General features: G+C 41.1%; 1 long non-coding RNA gene across 2 annotated transcripts in view; it reads right to left on the reverse strand.

Moving 5' to 3' along the window:
- LOC134547118 (uncharacterized) overlaps positions 1–21,393 on the reverse strand; it is a 202,162-nt gene that overhangs the window by 87,879 nt on the left and 92,890 nt on the right. Inside the window, exon 3 of one of the 2 annotated variants that reach the window (XR_010079388.1) lies at positions 9,165–12,336. The exons of the other annotated variant lie outside the window; for it this stretch is intronic. This is a non-coding gene — a long non-coding RNA (uncharacterized LOC134547118). Of the gene's footprint in view, positions 1–9,164; positions 12,337–21,393 lie in introns of those variants that run through there. 2 annotated transcript variants of the gene reach the window in all.

A 21,393-nucleotide genomic window follows, 5' to 3' on the forward strand; every position in this document is an offset into this window, starting at 1 on the left:
TCATATACTCAGCCCTCTACCGCCTGGCCCTGGCATTATTTAAAGTGCCTGAAGATCAGTTCTGATGTATAATAACCTTTTTCAACCACTTACTCAGCTCACCTTACTCAAGCACTGTTATCTCATAGATATACTATACAATATTTATTATAATTACTATTAAATCACTAAGTTTTACAGTGTGTTGGATTTGCATTCTGAAGAACATTAGGAAGAAGTAGGAAGAAATTTAGACCTGTGCTAAGGATTCCTGAAAATCTTCTTAGTTCATTTTTCAAAGCATCCCAAAAGAAAGCTAAGTCTAATAATATTTGGGGAGTTTCTTATGGAAAATTTTGAAAGTATCTGAATAGTTTAATATTTACAATGACCCCCTGAAAACTTTTAAAAATAGCTCACTCTGAGGACTGAATCTAAATGGCATTACACAGCCTTGTAAAAACAGATAGAGCATCACTTCACGGGAATGTGTAAACAGAAAACTAAATTCTCCATTTCTGTGGGGAACACTGGCAAAAGGAAAAGCTATTGCAAAATATCTGCATGGCTAAGGAAACTGTGGTTTTACCACAAGCACTGAGATTAAAGAGCACAACATGGATAAGCAGTGAGCTGCAGAGATGGGAGATCTCTCCACAACCACAGCTGCTCCAGGGGAGACAGGGGCTGCAAAAAAACATGGGTCTTGCTTAGAAGATATCCTTTGCAGCCTTCCCTCGATGAGATTAAGCACCAGCATACATGAATGTATTGTAGACATGCATTGCCATTACCTCCCCCTGTTTACCAGCCCCTCAGAGCAGTCATCTGTGGTGGTGGCTTTTCGAGTCCCAAATATTACTTCCATAAATGCCGTACCCTTGTACAATCTCATAATTAATGTGCTGCTGTGCTACTCTGTATTGCTGATGTTGTGAAAGCCTGTGTGCAGAGCTGCTCTACCTGCAGAGGTTGGAAATGCAGGACAAAAGCAGCTGCCTTTATTCTGAAATGGACATCTATAGTGTTTCAGGCACCTCTACACCACTCTCCATTTGGTTTCACAAGTACACCACTAAAGTCTAGTTCAAATGAAGTTCTGTGCAGAACTGTTTTAACAGGCTTAAACTCTGAATCCCCAAGCCTATTTTATTGATTCTCCAGAGGCTTATAATGATGCCACTCAAGGGAACACAGCCTATGAGAGAGAGGTATGTTAATTTTTTTATTGTTATACAGAGAAATTAAAATACATGGATTATTACATTTGCCTCATAACTGTGCATGCTACATGCAAAAAAGGCAATAAAAATGAAGTCATGCTTTTTATAATGTGACTACTAGAATAATTTTATGTGAGTAACTACTATTTGGGATGCATTTGAAATACTACAAAATTCTTAGATGGCTGTTTCAGCATACTGTATTAATCAACTCAGGCGTAATTGTATGATGGCCCAAAAGTCAAACTTTTCCTTAAGTTTCCTGACCTTGACCTGAAAAAAATGTTATAACAAAATTTCAGATTGGGTTTCTTTAAGGCAACAGTTCCTCTTACCTAAACATACCTTTGAAATGGAGAGAAAGAGCTTGCTGATAAATGTTTCAACACCATACTTTATTAAAACAAGTTATTTCTGTTGTTTACTATGTGGTTAGGCCATGATGAAAAGCAGATCTTCACCAATACATTTTTGTGCAAATTCCTTACCTTTCTGTTTACAAAAGAAAGTGAAGTACCTTTCAGTGGTATTTGTCACAGAGCACTAGCAGCCAACAATGCACACTGTCAACTGCTTAAGGTTTCACTTCCTAATTAACTTTCCTAGAAGCAAAAGAACTGTCTGAAAACACAAAGCTCTCACATTTACCCTCCTGCCACTCCATCCTATTCATCCCTGGCCACACGGCTGCGGCCACCAAGAGCAACAAAGTCCTGAAGGAAGGTCCCCACAGCCCAAAACATCAAGGGGGTAACTTGAGCAGCCTGACTACAGAGCAAATTAGTTATTTGCCTTAGTGGGTTTTTTTTTTTTAAGAGATTATGACTCAATTGCAATTCCACCACAGACTCCTTGATTTTAATACCTTTTGAAACATCCCATTCCTCTTTTTCTTTTTGCTTTATATGAAATCCCATTCAAATTCCATGGTTTCTTTCTAGGCTTGTTGAGTGAATGTACTCTCCTCAAATACAAATCCCCTTTTGTTCAACCAAATAGCAAAAATACTAAACATAGGTGAAATCGTTATGGAGGGTGTTAATATCTACTTGCATGTGATCAACAGAAAAAACAATATTCCATGGACCAGCTCACAAGTGTTGTCATGCTTTCCACTTATAAAACTGCTTTAAGCTGAACAGTTCAAAATGCAGTCCAATACAAAAGTAGACATGAAACCTATCTGTTTCAAACATAGTCCCCTCTTTCTTCCCATGGTCACTTATGGATCAACTTCTGAGTATCATGTGTGTCTTTTAGAGCATGATTGGTGTACCTGCAGCAAAGTTCTGCAATAATTATCAAACCAGCTGAAAAAATGCTGAACACAGATGTTGAACACAAATATTATTTCACCAAGTTTCTACAAATAAGCTTTGGCTAAATGTCCTCCTAACGATGTGCCCCATCTTCTGCTGTTCATTGACTTTTAGGTTGGACCAGGTTTTTATTACTCTTACCATTGTTTAAAAGCAATATTCACATGAGTCTCAAGGGCACAGAAAACTGACATGTTTTGACTTTTCTACTGTAAGTTACTTTCATGTCAGGATGATGGTAAATTATTAATTGCATTGTACCTTGAATGTCTCCAGATGACTGCAGATTGTGAAGCTCTTCTAAACACAGCTTTGCAAGCTGATCGACCCGGCACACATTCTGGTAGCTAAATTGCAAAATGACAGATCCATCAACTGAATGAGCTGCTATCAGATAATATTAGCTGGCAGATGTCTCAAAAGAAATAGTTGACGTCTGAAGAGCTCTGGCAATTAACTGTTTACAGGTCCAACACCTGCCTCAGTGATAGTATTTATTTCACAAATCATTTTAATGGCCATTTTCTCCAGCACACAAAATACTTAGCCTGGAAGGTAAAAAGTTCAGCGCCAGCCACCTCTCCTCTGCAGCGCACAAAGCATCAAGAGAAGAAAGGGAGACAAAGCGCTTCAGAGCCGGGTGCTGAGTGATTCCCAGCCCCGCCGCCACCCAGGTGAGCGGGGCGGCGGGAGGGGCTGGCGGCGCCCGCCCGGGGCTCCGCGGGGCTGCTGGCACCGCACCGGGATGGCTCTGCCACCGAACCGGGATGGCTCTGCCACCACCGGGATGGCTCTGCCACCCCCGGGATGGCTCTGCCACCGAACCGGGATGGCACTGCCACCGCCGGGATGGCTCTGCCACCGAACCGGGATGGCTCTGCCACCACCGGGATGGCTCTGCCCGCACCGGGATGGCTCTGCCACCGCCGGGATTGCTCTGCCATCGAACCGCGATGGCTCTGCCCGCACCGGGAGCCGAGGCCAGCGCTGGGACAAGGCGAGAGCCGCGCCCGGAAGATGCTGCTCGGCCGCCCATAACAGAGCCACTTCTACAGCAGAGGAGGCAATGACACTAATAACCGCTAATCCTCTCAAAGGCTTTTTGGTCTCTTGCCAGGTCAGCTTTAATCAACTGTGACTATAAAAAAAGTAAAAAACTTCGGAGGACTGGGTTCCGTAACACGGCAAACCTTAAAAATGCACCAAATCCAGTCCCCCAAAATCAGGCAGGATAGCTGCTTAAAAAGCTGCTTGCTCACGGATACCATGGACCATCTGCTTAGGAAAACATGACCAGCAGGTAATCACACAAGTAACAATCTGACTTCTGGTGTATTTGTCTCACTAAATGGCCATGTTTCAAGTCATCAACTCCACATATTTCAATGGTGAGCTAGAAGCATTTAGATTCCCAGTGATGTTGCATACAAGGTGGATAGATAGGCTGTGCTCTAAGCTCCATTTCTCCTGCAGACTCATGAGCATATTAATGACCATAAGCCACTCAAATGCAATGCTTTCATGCCACTTAACAGCAAGTTCTGGGCTTAGGTACCCCAAGTAATCAACAGTCTAGATACATAGTGAACATTAAGAAATTATTCATTTCTATAATTAAACAATAGTTATATAAGAAAATACAATAATTGTGTTAAGAGCAGGAAATTACCTTTTTACTGGGATAAGTCCAGATGTTGCCTCCTAACTGGACACTACAAAATGTGAAGTGCAGTGAGTACCACTGAAATCAAGCTATCTAAATTAAATTAATGAAGGCATTTCCTATTCTGAGAGTTTGAAAAAAAAATGAAGACAGCTGTCAGGGTAAGCAGAAAAAATTACAGAAGTGAAAATCTTACCAGGTAGCCCACTGAACAAACATTTTACACTTTCTATTGAGCAATTTCCAATGTATTTTTAAACAAGGAATATTAATTTTTCCATACCTGCAGGATAGTATTTTTGAGAGCAGATGAGTTATCTGAGAGCACATAAAGATGTGCCTCCAGTCATGGTAAATAGCCTGATAAATACCCACAGACCCCTCAAAACTCAACCGCTGTGCTTAATCCTCTCAGCAAATTTGTGGGGCTTCTTTCTCTCCCTACCAGACAAATTCTTACAGATGTACAGTTCACATTTGCTCACATAGCAGTTGCATGCAGACAAATGTCCCCACCACGTAACCCTTCTCCCTCACAGGCAGCAAGGGACACTGCTGCAGTGCATGGAACACTATGCTGTGGTTTCACAAGGAAAAATTTAGTGTAAAAAGGCTATACCTGGAAAGACAGCTTACACAGGTTATTATAGACTTGTAGCAAGTCTCTGGACACCACACTCCATGCGGAAGAAGATTATCCTTGCTCATATGAGCTTGTACTTTAAACAGACAACCTGGCAAAGCAGGGCTGTTCTCTGTCCTGAAACACCTTGCCTTCCCTCCCTCACTCCAGCCTGCCACTGGTGTTTTGCAAACCTCTAACTAAACCTGGCAGCTATAGATACCTCTTGGAAAAATTCCAGATGTTCAGAAAAAGGATGCAAAGAACTTTGTTTCATTGGTTAAATCAAAAAATGATCAAATTAGGGAACACATCTTTATTTCTACAGAAGAGCTGTAGCACCAGAGTCTGACACCCATTTTCTATAACCTGAAGATCAGGCTTGATAACACCTCTCTTGTGCATCACCTCAAAGGACTCTTCTTCCAGGCGGTAGCCAGACAAGGAGAGGGAATTTGTATTTTGTAAGATATTGAGTTCCAGCTGAAATATAAAATGCAAATTTAGAATTGTTGACATTTTTTTCCATCCGTAATGAAGCAGAGCAGCTGACTGCATCAATCCTGGACCATCTGAGCCTTGGCATGGCTCAGGATCAGGGTCAAGCCAGGGGCTCATGTAGGTCCCAGGTTACCAACAGATGGACACCCATTGGCAGGTGTCTCCACAGTCCCTGGCACTGCTAGCCCCTCCCACCAAAGGCAGACAAGCAGCAGCATCACAGCTCTCCCACCAGCTGCATTCCAGCTGCTGCTGGGCATCCAGTGCCCTCTTGTTTTTTTCCCATTACTCATTGTGGCTTTTGAGTTATCTTAGGTTTTTACATTAATATTTTTGTATTTCCTAGAAGGTGCTAGGGAGGCAGAGGGAGGGTGAGAATATACAGATGATTGCACGGACTTTTCAAGACACAGTCTTTAGTGCTTGGGTTTTGCACTGGTGGGAGAAAGAGAAACCAAACACCAATATTCTGTTACTGTCATAAACTCCTTGAATTCTCCCACTTTCAATACTTCTAAAATTAGGGTCATGCACCATTGCCTCACTATATCCCTTTCACTCTGCTCTTTATAGATATCCTATATGAGGCAAGTCTACAGTTTCTGTCATCATTAGAGGATTTCATGACAAATGGGCTATAAGCCTGAACCTTTAATCCTTCCTATTCATGCAAGCGTAGAGACCCCAGGGAGCGCTCGCATCGTATTCTCACGGATGAGATTCTCTCAGTGTGAATCTCTTTCCTCTGAGGATATTCAACTTCCACCTCATCAATGGTAGCTTTCTGAGGGGAGGTTTCTAAAGCACCTCCATGTGAATCTTCACACTAACGAAGTAGTTATGGATAAAAAATTCATCCAGGCAAAATCCCTGGACTCAAAGACAAATAGCAAAACTCCTGTTGCCATTAGGCCACGCTGAGCAGATCACATTGTACAAATGCTACACATGGAAATACTGTCAGTGCATCCCTGTTTAAAAATATAATACCTGTCTGGCTATTATTCCTATTATTTCCCAATCTTTAACATCTTGATCCATGAAATCCTGAATTTCAGTTTTCCTAGAAAGCATTTTAATAAGCCTAATGCTCCTCCCTTCATATGCCTTGAGAACAGAGATATAAGACTGGATTCTCAGATAAAACAGTCATTATCTGAAGAAAAATTAAAATATCAACAATGAATTTCATAGATAGAAAACTAAAAAAGAAAACCTGGTTGAGATTATATTTAGAAAAAAAAAAGTCAACTTCATTCAGTAAGAAATGTGTGGAGAAGACTCTTAAGCACTTTACGTAATAAGGTGTGATAATGTGACAAAATAATTATGCAGTTATGGTGGAATGATTTTATTTGATTTGTTCTGGATAAAAGTTCTTTTTAAAGACACTTTATGGATTTTTCACTTGCTGATGCTCCTAGAGATAGAGTTAATATTCTGCTTAACTGTAAAAGTTCTCATTTAAAACCTTTTTGCCTAATTTCTCTGTTACAAATAGGTTTACTACTGCATTACAGGCATGCAAAACTGCCAGACCTGGCCAAGTCATTGATGTGCCTTTGATTCAGACTGGTCATGCTTGAAGAGCCCAAAGTGTCTGGAACTTGCTGCTGTTTCTGACCTTTATAGTTGCTGTGGAGTGTGTGATTGGATGGAGAGCCCTGAATCAGTGTCTGAACTTCTGACTGTGCTCTTGCATCACTTCTCTAAACACAGTGGGATCATTTGGGCCAAACAAGAGAACATCAGGCTCTGTCCCTCTCACAAGAACTATTTACACATTATCTGTAGGGGAAAGCCTGTCAGTGCCAGAGTCACCTGCAAGACCATAGGGACTTTGTAGCTTAACTTCCTTACATGAATACTGCTCCAGTGGCAACAGGATCACCGAGTCTGGTTTTCTACAGCCTCATGTCCTTTGTGCCTTTTTACTGTTCCTCATCACTACAAAAATCTCAGCCTGTCTCTGAGGGACATTCCAGAGATCAAGAAATAGCAGGGGCTGGTGATCTGGGCAGGTTGTATGCCCTATCTGGGCAGCCCAGGTCTTCTAGACTTTCTTGCAACAACTGTATTGATCCAAGTCATCCATCTCAATGAAATGCTTTCAGATAACTTGTAGGAAGCTGATATTTGTCCTAAATCTGATTAATTTTGCTAAAAATAAACTAAAGTAGTGAAGCATTCAACAGTTGGAAATACACTGACATTTGTTTTGCCTGCATAAAATTAGCATTTTACTGGGTTTATTAGACATGAATATTTTACTGCAGGTTCCTTATCCCTTTCAATTTACAGGGCAAACATTTTAGAAATTGGTACAAATTATGAAAGAAAGACTCTTCCCTTCTTTTAAACACTCTTTCCTTCCTTGAAGACATTAAATTTTGTGTCATGAAGATAACAAAGAGTACAGTCTTGAAACAAAGGCCATATTTAGTCCTGATACCAAAGCCTGGTGGGACTCTGAATGAAAGATGGTTTTCTCCAAAATGTCAAAAATCTGAAAAAGTAAGTATTTAATAAACTGATTTCTTAAAGCTGAAAAAGTTGGATAAGAACTTTCTCAAAACAGTATTTCCCCTGCAGGATGCAAGCAATCTTCACTTGGGTGAAAAAAAATCCAGCAAAAAATCCATGTAAAAGTAGCCAAAGTTTAGCAAAATTTTCTGAGAACGAGATTGAAAATATGTAGCATCAGCAAAAGTGCTTGTAATAGGAGTTTAGAACAACACTGCATAAAAATTTAATCATAAATTATGTCTTCAAATGTATCCTGTGCAAAATAACATTTTTCACAATGCTTTGCAGCTAACTTTTTTAAGCTAGAGTATCAAACAGACATAAACGTTAAACTTGTCCAAGGATCACATCTTTAACTACAGATCCAATTTACGTCTAATTTTAGCTTAGAAACTGGTTGGAAGCTTTACTTGTGAGATGCCAGAAAACTTATCCAATGTGAAGTATGGTAAATTGCTAAGGACTGGGTGCACTTTCATAAAAATCTAGAGATTTAATCCCTTCAGAACAAATCTTAGTCTTAAAATTGTCATCACACTAGGGCCTTCCAGCATGCTTTATAATTTACTATTATTTATTGATTCCTACATATGCAAACTCTGCCAGCAGAAAATCCTCATACCATAAACTAGATGAGTATAGAAAGATAGAATGATTAATTCCCAATGTTACCAGCTGTTAATTATCTGATCAAATTCACTTGCTTTAGAGCTTCTTAATTATTAAATGGTGCTTGCTAGTTCATACTAATCCCAAATAAGAAAAAAAATGTTTAGTTGTGCAGCAGAGATTAAAGGGCTTCAACATGCTCACTGTTAACAGGAAGTAAAGAAAATACATTTCTTCATCAAATCAGTTTCACAAAGCCTCATATATTTCATCAAAAATGGCCATTAGTGTTATTTCAAAGACGTGCCTGTGGTTTCTGCTAACTACTTATTACACAGCCATCATTTTGTAATATAAACCAATGACTCGGTGATAAAGTGTACCAGTTGGAAAGATAAATAGATGCATTATGGATAACTGAAGTACTGCTTTCTCTTCTACAAATTCATTCTATGTCACTTAAAAGGAAAAATCAAAGGAGCCTTATGTTTAGTAATATTTACATATTCAGGATATGCCTAAACTTAGCAAATTAAAGCAGTTCCAATATTCTGTGTTGCAGAATACTGAATTCCTCATTCAAAAATCAAATGAGATGGAAAATGCTTATGATCCCTTGATAAGCATAGCTAGGAATGAATTGGCATATGGAGGAAATAGAAAAGCCAAAAACAGCAAGAGTTGTGCTGTGCAGGGCTTTTGTAATGACTTTGCGGCCCTATTTCCCAGATTATGTTTCCAGTTTTTGAAAATCAGACAGGCAAGGAAGAACATTTTGAAAAATCAAATTCTTCTGCAGAACTATCAGCATGTTTTTATAACTATCCCATGGTAATGCAGACCCAATCCTTAAACACATACAAAGCATGTAACCTCACTGGCAAGATAATGTCCTTGCCCCTAGTAGTGCCTTCAAGGAAAGTAACACTCCAGCTGTGCAGCAGAGTTTGCCTGTTTGATGGTATAGATAATCTACTATTCAGGTTACTTTAAAAAGTTTAGACCTTTACTCCTGAATACTTTAAAAGAAACCTGCAAAAATTTATCACCTTTGGCCTTGTAGCAAGGGATGATCAGATTGAACTACACTCAGAAAGGAATTTCTATGTATTCAATTCAAATTCAATTTCTCTGGACAGTCTCCACTAGCTCTCTTACAAATTGTCTCTTTAAATATAGCCTCAAGAACAGCACCCTTCTCATGAATCATTTCCCAGTGGAGGAAGTGTTCCTTTAACAACACTCTCAGCATGGCTTCCTCAGCCTCCCTATATCCAAAGTGACCCTTCACCATCCTGATGGCTGCACTACAAGGTGGAGAAAAAACTGTTTGAATTGTCCATTTCAAAGGGTAGTTGTTACTGAGTAGTACCCTAAATAGAGGCTGGTGAGGAGTTCCTCAAGGGTCTGTTTTGGGACATGTCAGGAAGATTAGAGACACCAGATGTAAATTGGAACAAGAGGGATTCAACCTGAATATTAAAAAAAAAAAGGCAACATTAGATAATTTAGCACTGTAATAGATTGCCCAGTGATAAAATCACAAGCTGCCTAAAGCCCATCAGGGGATCCTCAGCAACCCTGTTTTCCAGAGACATCTATAATTTTGGCAGTCCTTTTCAAGTGCTTGCAAAATGAGCAGCCATTTGTGTCCTAAATGAGTCTTTGGCCCGGCACAAAAAAGACAAAGCAAAACCTGTTGTGTCTGGCTAAGACCAGTGCAGTGTGTCATCAAGAGCTGCAAAGCACTCCAAGATATCAGCACCAGCTTTATACACCGGTTGGGAAAGTAAAATGGAAAAAAATTATCCCAGAAGTTATGCAGGCCTCAAACAAACAAGAAATGAAATTAAGGAGCACAGTTCATAAGGGTCACTGTTGGAGAGAGAGAGAAACTTCTAAAATACACCTTTAATTGAATCAATAGCAACTGAAGTAATACTTTATAGTTTCTTAAAAGTCCTAAATTTGCACAATAGTTAACAGAGCCACAAGTGAACAAGAACTTTTCCACTGACAGTTTTCACAATTTCTACTTTTTATTTATTTCCTTTAATCTATGAGGATTTTCATATTATAAACATTTTATCATTTCTCTGTGTGATGTTCTGTACAATGATCTAAGGCAAATTTGTATCAACAAAATTCCAAGACAAAACAAGTCCCAAATTTGTTTCACAGGAAATCTAATTTTTTTCCCAGCATGTTTTACAGAAACAAACAAACAAACAATTACATAGAATGGAAAAAAAAAAAAAAACCAACCAACCAACACTTTATATTTAGCAAAACCTGTAAATTTTGCTATTGCTTTTTCTGCGTCAGGCATTTTGGAAAATTTTTCTTTTGAGAAAACTGAAATTGTCATCATATTTTGTTCAGAATAAACAATCATTGCAAAACTGGCATAGCCAATTGATTTTCAAACTCACTGTTTCTCTGTTTCCTTTACTCCATCCTGATTGAAAGCACCAGAGGAGAAATATTAGGAGTTAACACTTCAACTGTTGCCAGTGCTGCCTTGATTCCCTTTCTCCAATACTTTAAAGTAAAGAGCAAGTAAAAATGTAGAGTGCTAATTAACCATTAAACAATCACAAGGCAGTTTCCTGCACTCCATCTCCAGACCTATTGATGGAGAGGAAACTCTCTACCCCAGTGGTGTGATGGAGCAGTAAGGAGAGGAGGGATGGACCAGGGCAGTATCTGGTACCAAACACTGGAAGAACATGACAGTCTGCAGAAGTGTAATACACCTGGTTAACTTTTAAATAGAAGAAAGAAAAAAAAAAAAAAAAAAAAAAAAAAAAAAAAAAAAAAAAAAAAAAAAAAAAAAAGAGAAAAAAGTTAAAGTTCTTAACATTTATTGCTTAATGAAGACTGACAAGAGTCTATGTAGCAGGGTCATTTTATATTAAGAACAAACAGTGCCCTCTGTGGTTTAACAGAAAATGTGGTGTTGGTTTCTTCTGTATTGTATTTTTAAACATAGAAGCTAAGAGCACCCAAAATTGCCCTATTTAGTATAATCACTTAGCTCGATGAAAATCCTCAGTCGTTTTAGCATGCTTGCCTCAGGAATGCAGATTACAAGTAGCAAACAGAGAGTAATCCACAAATAGCTTTAGAATCCTGTTTGAAAAATTGGTCTGTGAGCTATGTAGATCTAAAAGCCAAGTGAGTACATTATGATCCAAAAAAGTGAACGATTTTTTTAAATGATTTATGTAAACTAGGAAAGAAAAACTCACTTTAAAACAAACTTGAGTGTGTATTGTTGATACGATCACATTTTAGAATACACTAAGTGTTCCAAATGGCCCTCAGATCAATTTTGGGAAGTAAACAAAGCTCAGCTTTCAATGAGATTTAGGTTTTAAAACACAAGAAATTAGGTATAGGTTAATTCAAACATTCATTAAATCCAGACTGCCATGAGTTATATTCCATGGTCTAAAGTGATGACTAACGCAGATAAGAGTCATGCTTATGCAATGTGTTACAGATAATATGTTAAGTAAAATAGTTTGCACAAATGCTAAAATAAAAGATCTTTCCAGTTAACAAAAAAGCCAAAATTAAAACATAATTTGAAACATTCATTTTGTTCTATATTTGAAATCAGAGACCATGCCTATATTTTATACACACAAATACACACGTGCAAATACATATAACACACACACACACACATGCTCATACACATTATTTTAATAGATGCCAGATGGGAAAAGTGCTTGACATCCAGTTTACTTTCAGCAGCAAATGCAGCAGCCCTTGTGCTCACAATGGAGCACAGCCCTCCCTGGGCCAGTGGCACCAGGGCCCCAGGACCTGGTGTGACAAACTTGGTCGTGGAGGAGGAATGCCACCTAGGACACATCCTGGGAGCACCTGGGGAGGAGGAAGCAGCCAAAATCAATTCCCATCCTTGGCAAGCAGACAAGTCTGCAGAGGGAAGGGCACAGCCCAGGCACCTCAGCAATCTCAGCCTCTCCTTTCCCAAGGGAGTCTTTGGAGGATTGAAGGGTTGTTGGGCATTTCCCACATGATTTGCTTCCCCTCTGCTCTATCTGACCCTTGATTCCCCTCCATGGTTTGGATGATAGCACCAGCTCCAGACCAAGGGCAGAGATGATGGTGAACAGCTGAGCCACAAAGTGGGGTCCAAACCCCTTTGTGTAAAGCACTACCATTTTTCCCACTAATAGCATCTGGAAAAGTCATCCTTGCTGTAATTTATAGTAACTTGTGCTTAAACCCCTACAAGCTCCAAAATATGCACCAAGACCACTCTGGACTCTCTGCTCAATGGCCACATGAGCTCTGTGTGCTGCTCTGGGTCCCACAGCTGAAGAATGAGGGTAAAGGATGAGAGTGTGCCCAGAGGAGGGCAACAAAGGTGATGAAAGGGCTGGAGGCAGTGTCCTCTTTGAGGGACTGAGGACTTTGGGCTTGTTTCATTTGGAGAAAAGGAGGCTGAGGGGTGACCTCCCAAAGAATGTGCAGTCCAAGCACAGGTGACAGCAGAGGGGAGTGGACTGCCTTCAGTACATGGCACCTGACTACGCTGAGTGCACATCTGCTTTCCAAAACTTTGATATGTAGTATCTAATCTGCCTTTGGGGGAGATACAGGGAAAACCAGAACTTTCTGCAGCCCAGTTCCAGTGGTTAGTCATCTGTAGCACTAATGTGTTGCTCTCACAGGCATCAGGATGAGATCTGCTGCAGCAGATGGAGAAATGGCAAAGCAGGTTTGCAAAGCTATTACCATACTTCATTCACGGCCGTTCATAAAAGACTCTGAGGATGTAAAGGGTAATATAAGCACTGAGTGATATTGTTAGTGTTTCAAAAGTTACTTTGGCTTTTAAGTTTGATACATTTACAGCATGCAAAAAAAGCCTAATACTGTCCCATAGCTGGAAAGACATCAGTGGGCAAAGAGAGCAAAATTACCTCACAAGTATCTATCAAAACAATTACATTAATTTAGAGTAGTTTTATTTGTAAAGTATTATAGCATAAAGTATTATTAGAGTTAGCTGGATGTCTGAGATGGATATGGGAACATGAAGAAATTAAATATTTATTTTACTACCCTGGATGTCCCTTTTGTTATGATATCTGGGTGTAGAGTGCTTTTCTGGCTGGACCTTTCTATAAACTCAGCAGCACAGGGCACAGCACAGACTTGTCTAAATAATCTCCAAAGGCAGTTTCACTTTGCTGATTGATACTGATACAGATTCATGGATATAGAACCTCCTGTTGTATTGTCCCAGCACCTCTTTATCCTCTGACACCAAACTTCAGCACCCCAGTCTTGTGGCACCTGGGAGCATTTCCAAGTTCTGAGGTGGTTGGTTTGCCTGAAAATTCCAGGGAAAACATTTTGAAATTACTATTCTGGGCTTTTGTAACACAGAGCAGGTTCTACAGTCCAGTGCTTTCAGTGTTGCCTTCCCTTTCACCAAATAGGAAACTAATTTCAGTGGAACATCCCAGAGTTGTGACTCAACATTTGCAGAAAAGAGGTACTTTAAACATAAAAGAAAGAATTAGAAAAAGAGGCCAGGCAAGTGGACACTCCATCAAAATAAAAAAATTCATAAGCATAAAAAATACTATATATATATATAAAACCACTTTGAGCTGCTGTAACAGAGTCTTATGGGAGCTGTAGGCAAATAATTTCCTGTCTCCACTTTCATCCATGGTTGCATTTCTTGGCAAGACCTCATATCCTGGGGTTCCAGAAAGACTCTTAGGATACACAGTCATATCCTCACTGGGAATAGGATACACTGATAATATCTAGGAAAGATATAGGGAAGGCAAAACCAACTCTTAATTACAGAAAGCCAAAATATTCTAAAATTATTGTTCATGAAACAGCTAAGAGATAGATACTTAATCAATATATTTAGAATTGTTTGGTTAATAATTTAAATACTATATCACAGAAGAAGAAAAGAGACATAATAAATCTTTTCTTTATGGGATTAGATGATCATTTTGTTGAAATCTCAGGCATCTTAGTGAAAAGCCCTCCTGGAGGCCGGCAGGGAATATAAAGGCACCTTGATTCTTATAGAGAGCCTGAGGCTTCTCTTCTTCTCATTAAAAATATCTAAATATATGTCCCTATCAGTTTATTTCAAATTTTCTCATGAGCTGTTGTCATGGTTTAATCCCAGCCAGCAGCTCAACCCCATGCAGCTGCTCTCTCAGCTCCCCACAGTGGGATAGAGAAGAGAATCAGAAGAGTAAAAGTGAGAAAACTCATGGGCAGGGATAAAGACAGTTTAATGGGTAAAGCAAAAGCTGTGCACGTTAAGTAAAGCAAAACAAGGAATTATCTCACTGCTTCCCATGGGCAGGCAGGTGTTCAGACATCCTCAGGGCAGCAGGGCTCCAACATGTGTAACAGTGACCCGGGAAGACAAACACCATCACTCCAAACATCCTCCCTTTCCTTTTTCTTCTCCAATCTTCATATACTGAGCATGACACTATATGGTCTGGAATATCCCTTAGGTCAGTTGTTGTTGGTTGTTCCGGCTGTGCCCCCTTCCCTCTGTACACTCCTTGTGTGCCCCCATCCTACTCACTAGGAGAGTGGTATGAGAAGCAGAAAAGGCCTTGGATCTATGTAAGAGCTGGCCAGCAATAACAAAAACATCCCAGAATTATCAGAATTATCATTTGTGCTGTTTTCAGCACAAATGCAAAACACAGCCCCATACTAGCTACTGTGAAGAAAATTAACTCTATCCCAGCTGAAACCACCACTGCTGAATGTTCGTAGTATTGCAGGTAGCACAGATGATTTCCAGTAGACAGCAAGAGATCCATCAGGGTAAATTGAAAGTGGTCCTTGAAATGTGTTTAAAGAATAACTCAATATCACCAGTCAACATGGGCTCACAAAGGGAAAGACCTGTTTAATTAACTTAATTACCCTTCTATAGTATGGTCACTCACCCAATGGATGAGGGGAAGACCGTGGAAAGAGTATTTCTGAATTTTAGCAAGGCTTTTGATACTGTCTCTCAAGTATCCTTCAGAACAAATAGTGCACCTTTGGGATGAGCAGGTTCATGGTGAGCTGGGCAATCAACTATCTGAAAGGCAGATCTCAAAGGGTTGTAGTGAATGGGGCTACATCTGCCTGGAAACCTGTCCCAGCAGTGATCCTCAGGGCTCAGATCCTGGGGACTTGAGGGATGAAGTGCCTTGCTGAGGGGTCTAGATAGCTTATAGAATTGGGCAGTGATTAATGGGATGAAATTCAACAAGTTTGAATGCTGGATTCTGGACCTGGGATGGAGTGGCTGGAAAGCAGCCCTGCCTGAAGGGATCTGTGTGCTGGTCAGCAGCAGGCTCAGGGGCAGTCAGCAGTGCACCCTGGCAGCCCAGAGGACAAACCCCTTCCTGGGGTGCATCAAACTCAGCATCCCCAGCAGGTCACAGAGGTGCCTGTCCCACTGTACAGCCCTGGTGGACAGCCCTGAGCTCTGTGTGCTGCTCTGGGCCCCACAGCTGAAGAATGAGGGCAAAGGATGAGACTGTGTCCAGAGGAGGGCAACAAAGGTGATGAAAGGGCTGGAGGCAGTGTCCTCTTTGAGGGACTGAGGACTTTGGGCTTGTTTCATTTGGAGAAAAGGAGGCTGAGGGGTGACCTCACAGCTCTCTGCGGCTTCCTGAGGAGGGCACATGGAGAGGGAGGTGCTGAGCTCTTCCCCCTGCTATTCAGGGATAGAACGTGTGGGAATGGTTCAGAGCTGTACACAGGAGGCTTAGACTGGACATTAGGAAGCATTTCTTTACTGAGGGGGGGGTCAAAGACTGGAAAAGGCTTCCTACAAGAAGTGGATGCCCCAAGTCTGTCAGTGCACAAAGGGCATTTGAAAAATTCCATAATGTGGTTAACTTTTGTTCAGCCCTGAACTGGTCAGGCAGTTGGACTGGATGATCATTGTAGGTCCCTTCCAACTGGAACTTTTCTATTTTTTTTTTCTATTAAACCAATCCTCTTCACATATGGAAGAGCATATGCTCATCTGCACTTAAGGAGAGCCCCTTCATGTCACTGAAAAGAAAACAAAAAAATCAACACAGCACAGAGAAGGAGCTAGTAATTCACTTCCTCTATCTTGTTGACACACAGGATGCTCCTACAACAAAGCTTTTCCAGCACTAGCCATTTGGCTGTCACAGCAGTCTCCAGAGATACTCTTCAAACAAATGACAATCTTCAACTGTGTCCCTACAGATGCAACCCTGTAGCTTCACTTATTTCATTGCCATTTGCCTGGTTCTTAGCTGAAAAATCACTATTTCCTCTTGCTGTATTCCAAAGTAGATTACAAACCAGACCAGTGGGTCTGCTGAAGTCGCGCGAGGATTGAAAAAGTTAGGATGTCTCCTGCTGCAAAGGCAAAGTTAGAAAGCAACTCTTCAGAGCAGCTGCCCTAATCACAGGACTATTCTTTCTCCTCCTACAGTCTTCTACAGCATTTAGTCCAGTTTACTAATTTCTGCAGCCAGAGAAGCAAGTGCTCTACAGGCAAGAGCTTACTTCCCTGGAAAAAACCCAATCCACTTCTTGGACATGACTATGCCCTGAATGCTCCATGGAAAAGGATGACTATAGGTTGCTTCATCTCACACAAATTCAAGGGACACAAGTTATCCACAGTACTTCCAAGTTTTCAAGCAACTGGTTTTTCAGCTTTAGATTCAATGCTTTCACTAAAATTATGTGAGTGATTAGGGTTGGGGAAAGGCTGTTTGACTCTTTGCTAGCTTGGGTTTTTAAGAGAGAAAAAGATAAGTAACATGCTATTAATAATCCCATTGGCTAGGGTTTCTGGAAACGAAGGCTTTGAAATCAGGGATCTACTTTGTGATGAGGGAAGAAGGCCCCAGAGCAAGAATGAGACATACCTGATCCACCAGGACTGGACCATGACAGGATCAGACATCCGAAGGACTAGAACACCTTGCAGATTTTCTCTGGATAAGGAAAACTTGAAATATGTGGGAAGCACATGTCCATTCAAAGATTCACAGCATACTCTGGTGGTCATTGACACACAGCATAACCTCAGTTGACCCAAAGCCTCCAAAGGCAAAGAGAATGTATCTGTTCCTGAGCTGGAGACATGATGAAATACCAACATCTCCAGATGATATCAAAATATCAACTACACGATTCCTTAGCATGTCATTCCTTCCTCCACATTCTCCCCTACTAGTTCCAGCCTTCCAGACAACATTACAAACTCAGCTATTCATCCAGCAGATGAATATATTTATTACATCACTGTGGCTTAGTACGTTCTTCTGCTCTGCTCTTTGATATAAAGATAGCACATAAAATTTTCGTATAATTGTTTGACTGAGCCGTGTTCTCTTTTAGAAACTCTGATTTTAGTGTATCCACTGAAGAAAAAGGGGCACACTCATGTAATATAGCTCAAAAGGTTAAAACACTCTCTAAAAATATTTGGATCTTATTACCACTCCAAAACTGTCAGTCTGAAGCTTAGGTTGTTTTGTCTCGTACTGCACCAGAGCTCTAACTCCTAGCACTGCCTACCTGGAGCCTTCAGGGAACATAACCAACAATTTTATGTAGTGAGAATACATCAAATCTTTACCCTAAATTCTAACTTTCCTTTTTGTTTAAATAATCAGATTGAACCCCATGAGCCTTTCACGAGAAGATCTAACCTTTCACCACTTCAAATCTCACTGTACCTACCTCTGATTTCCTCTTTGTACAAAGAAGGAGCTGATCAGCTTATTTAGGAAATTGCCTTGCCTGGTAGAAATATTTGTAGAGTTACTTCTGACAATTTGGAGCTGCTGTCTCACAAGAAAGGCTCATTTTCTATTTTTTCCAGAGGTGTGACATTACCTTTATGGTGTTCTCAATTCAGGAGATGGAGCTCTTGTTTTTATTAGGTGTCTGTCTCTCTTACTTATCACTCCCAATCCCCACATTGGGTTGGAAACATCCTCTCCAATGATTTCCTGTCAGATCTTCAGTTCAAAAAAATTGAAGAAGACAGGACCTAGAACGCCATGGTGCAACTTAAAATAGACATATTCAGCAGTGATAATCCATTTATTATATGATCTAATCCATTTAGTACACTGCAGGGAGTAAATTACATCGTTATTGATTAAAATGCTACACACTATATTTTCAAACATTTTACATTACTTGCTTTTCAACCAAGTTTTATGTATATGAAAAAAAAGCCCCACCAAATGACAAGTTAGTTTCAGAGGTTTTCCCTGAAAACTATGGGTTTGAAATAATTTGTATTAACTTCTTCCATTATTTATTGAGATTTTTAGCAACAATTCTGGGATTTTTTACATTATCAATATAAAGGTAAAAGACTTTAAATTACCTAGGCTGCAATTTTATCCCTTTGCTATGGCACATCTTCAGTTTTTCCTGTGTCCTCTAAAACTTTATACTGGTCCAAGATTTACTGCAAAGTACCATTAATCATTCATAGAGTTCTTCGGCAAGCTCTTATAAAACTCTCAGATGCAAATTATCTAGACAACCTGATATTAAAATGTCTAGCTTTAGCAGCTGCTGTTTAACATCCTTTGAGAAATGTTGGACTGGAAAATGTTTCAGTTTCAGGATCAGCATGTAATATGACTAATTCACATGGCTTTTCTCCAAAAACATAACTGCAGTATTTCACAGAATCACAGAACAGATGAGGTTGGAAGGGACCACACTGGGTCATCTGGTCCAACCTCCCTACTCCAGCAGGGCCATCCCAGAGCACATGGCACAGGATTGTGTCCAGAGGGTTCTTGAGTATCCTCAGTGAGGGAGACTTCACCATCTCTCTGGCAGGCTGTTCCAGTGAATCTGCACAGTAAAGCTTTCCTCATGTTCAGGTGGAACCTCTGTGCATCAGTTTCTGCCCATTGCCTCTTGTCCTAGTGCTTGGCACCACCGACAAGAGCCTGGCTCCATCCTCTTGACACCCTCCCGTCAGAGACTGGGACATAATGATGAGGTCCTCTCTCATGTGCCTCTTCTCGAGGCTGAACAGGCCCAACTCTCTCAGCCTTTCCTTATATGAGATGCTCCAGTCCCCTCATGATATTTGTACCCCTCCTCTGGACCCACTCCAGCAGCTCCATGTCTCTCTTGTGCTGTGGAGCCCAGAACTGACCAGAGCACTGCAGATGTGGCCTCACCAGGGCTGAGCAGAGGGGAAGGGTGACCTCCCTTGGTCTGCTGGCAATGCTCTTCCAAATGTACTACAGGATACCTTTGGCATTCTTGACCATAAGGACACAGTGCTGGCTCATGGACAGTTTGTTGTCCTCCGGAATCCCATAGTCTCCCCCTGCATTCACCTTTGTTGAATTTCAGATGGTTCTTCTCTGCCCATCTCTGCACCCTGTCAGGGTCCAGAAGGGCTGCACAGCCCTCTGAGGGATCAGCCACTCCTCCCAGCTTTGTCTTGTCAGGGAACTGAGGAGGCCTCTGCCCCTTCACCCAAGTTATTGGTGAAAAGTTAAACAATACTGGAACCAGTACTGAACCTTGGGGGACACCACCAGTAGCAGGACTCCAGCTAGATCCTATGCAACCCTCTGGGATCTGCTGTTCAGCCAGTTCTCAAACCACCTCTCTGTCCACTCACTCAGTCCACACTTCCTGAGTTTGCCTGCGAGGATGTTGTGAGAGACAGATTTGAAAGCCTTGCTTAAGTCAAGGTAAAACAATATCCCCTGCTGTCCCCTCATCCATCCAGGCAGTTGTTTCATCATAGAAGGCAATCAGGCTGGTCAAGCATCATTTCCCTTTAGTGAATCCATGCTGACTACTCCTGATCACCTTCTTGTCATCCATGTGGATGGTGATGTCCTCCAGAATGAGGTGCTCCATCACCTTTCAGGGATTGAGGTGAGGCTGACTGACCACTGGTTCCCTATGTCTTCTTCCTTGCCCTTTTGGAAGACTGAGACAACATCTGCTTCCTTCCAGTCCTCAGGCACCTCTCCTGATCTCCATGTTCTTTCAAAGGTGACTGAGAGTGGTCTGGCTGTGGTGTTCACCAGCTCTCTCAGCATTTGTGGATGCATCCCCTCAGGGCCCATGGACTTGAGCATGTCAGGTGAGTCTAGGTGTTCTCTAATCCAATCCTCCATGACCAAGGAAAGTTCTTCCTTCCCACATCCCTTTACCCTGGTCTCCTGGGTCAGAGATCCCTGGGGGCTGGTCTTGTCAGTGAAGATGCAAAGAAGGCATTTGGTAACTCTGCCTTCTCTGTGTCCTGTGTTACCAGGGTTGCCCCTCCATTTAATAATGGTCCCACACTGTCCTTTGTTTTTCTTTCCTTATTGATGTATTTGAAGAAGCCCTTCTTGGTGTTCTTGACATCCTTGACCGGATTCAATCCCAGATGGGCTTTGACCTTCCTTGTCTCATTTCTAGTAACTATGACCACCTCTATACCTACTCTTAGTGGCCTGACCCTACTTTCATCTCTTGTGTATTTCCTGCTTACGCTTGAGTAACGACAGTTCTTTATTCATCCACACAGGTCTCTTGCTGCCTTTAACTAATTTCTTGCTCATCAGGATCCATCATTTTTGAGCCTGGAGGAACTGATATCTAAATATCAACCAACTCTCTCGTATCACTCTTTTCTGCAGGGCCTGTAGCCATGGATTCTTCCAAGAACATCCATAAAGAGGCTAAAGTTAGCTCTCCTGAAGTCCGTGGTTGTAAGCTTACTTTCTGTCCTGCTTCCTCCTCACTTGACACTTGAACTCCACAATTTCATGGTCACTACAGCCAAGGCTGCCCCCAACCTTCACAGCTCCAACAAGGAGGCCTTCCCTGTTTGTTAATATGAGGTCAAGCACATTATTCCTTGAAGAAACCTCC

Source organism: Prinia subflava, chromosome 1 (genome assembly GCF_021018805.1).
Source record: "Prinia subflava isolate CZ2003 ecotype Zambia chromosome 1, Cam_Psub_1.2, whole genome shotgun sequence".
Classification (NCBI taxonomy): Eukaryota; Metazoa; Chordata; class Aves; order Passeriformes; family Cisticolidae; genus Prinia; species Prinia subflava.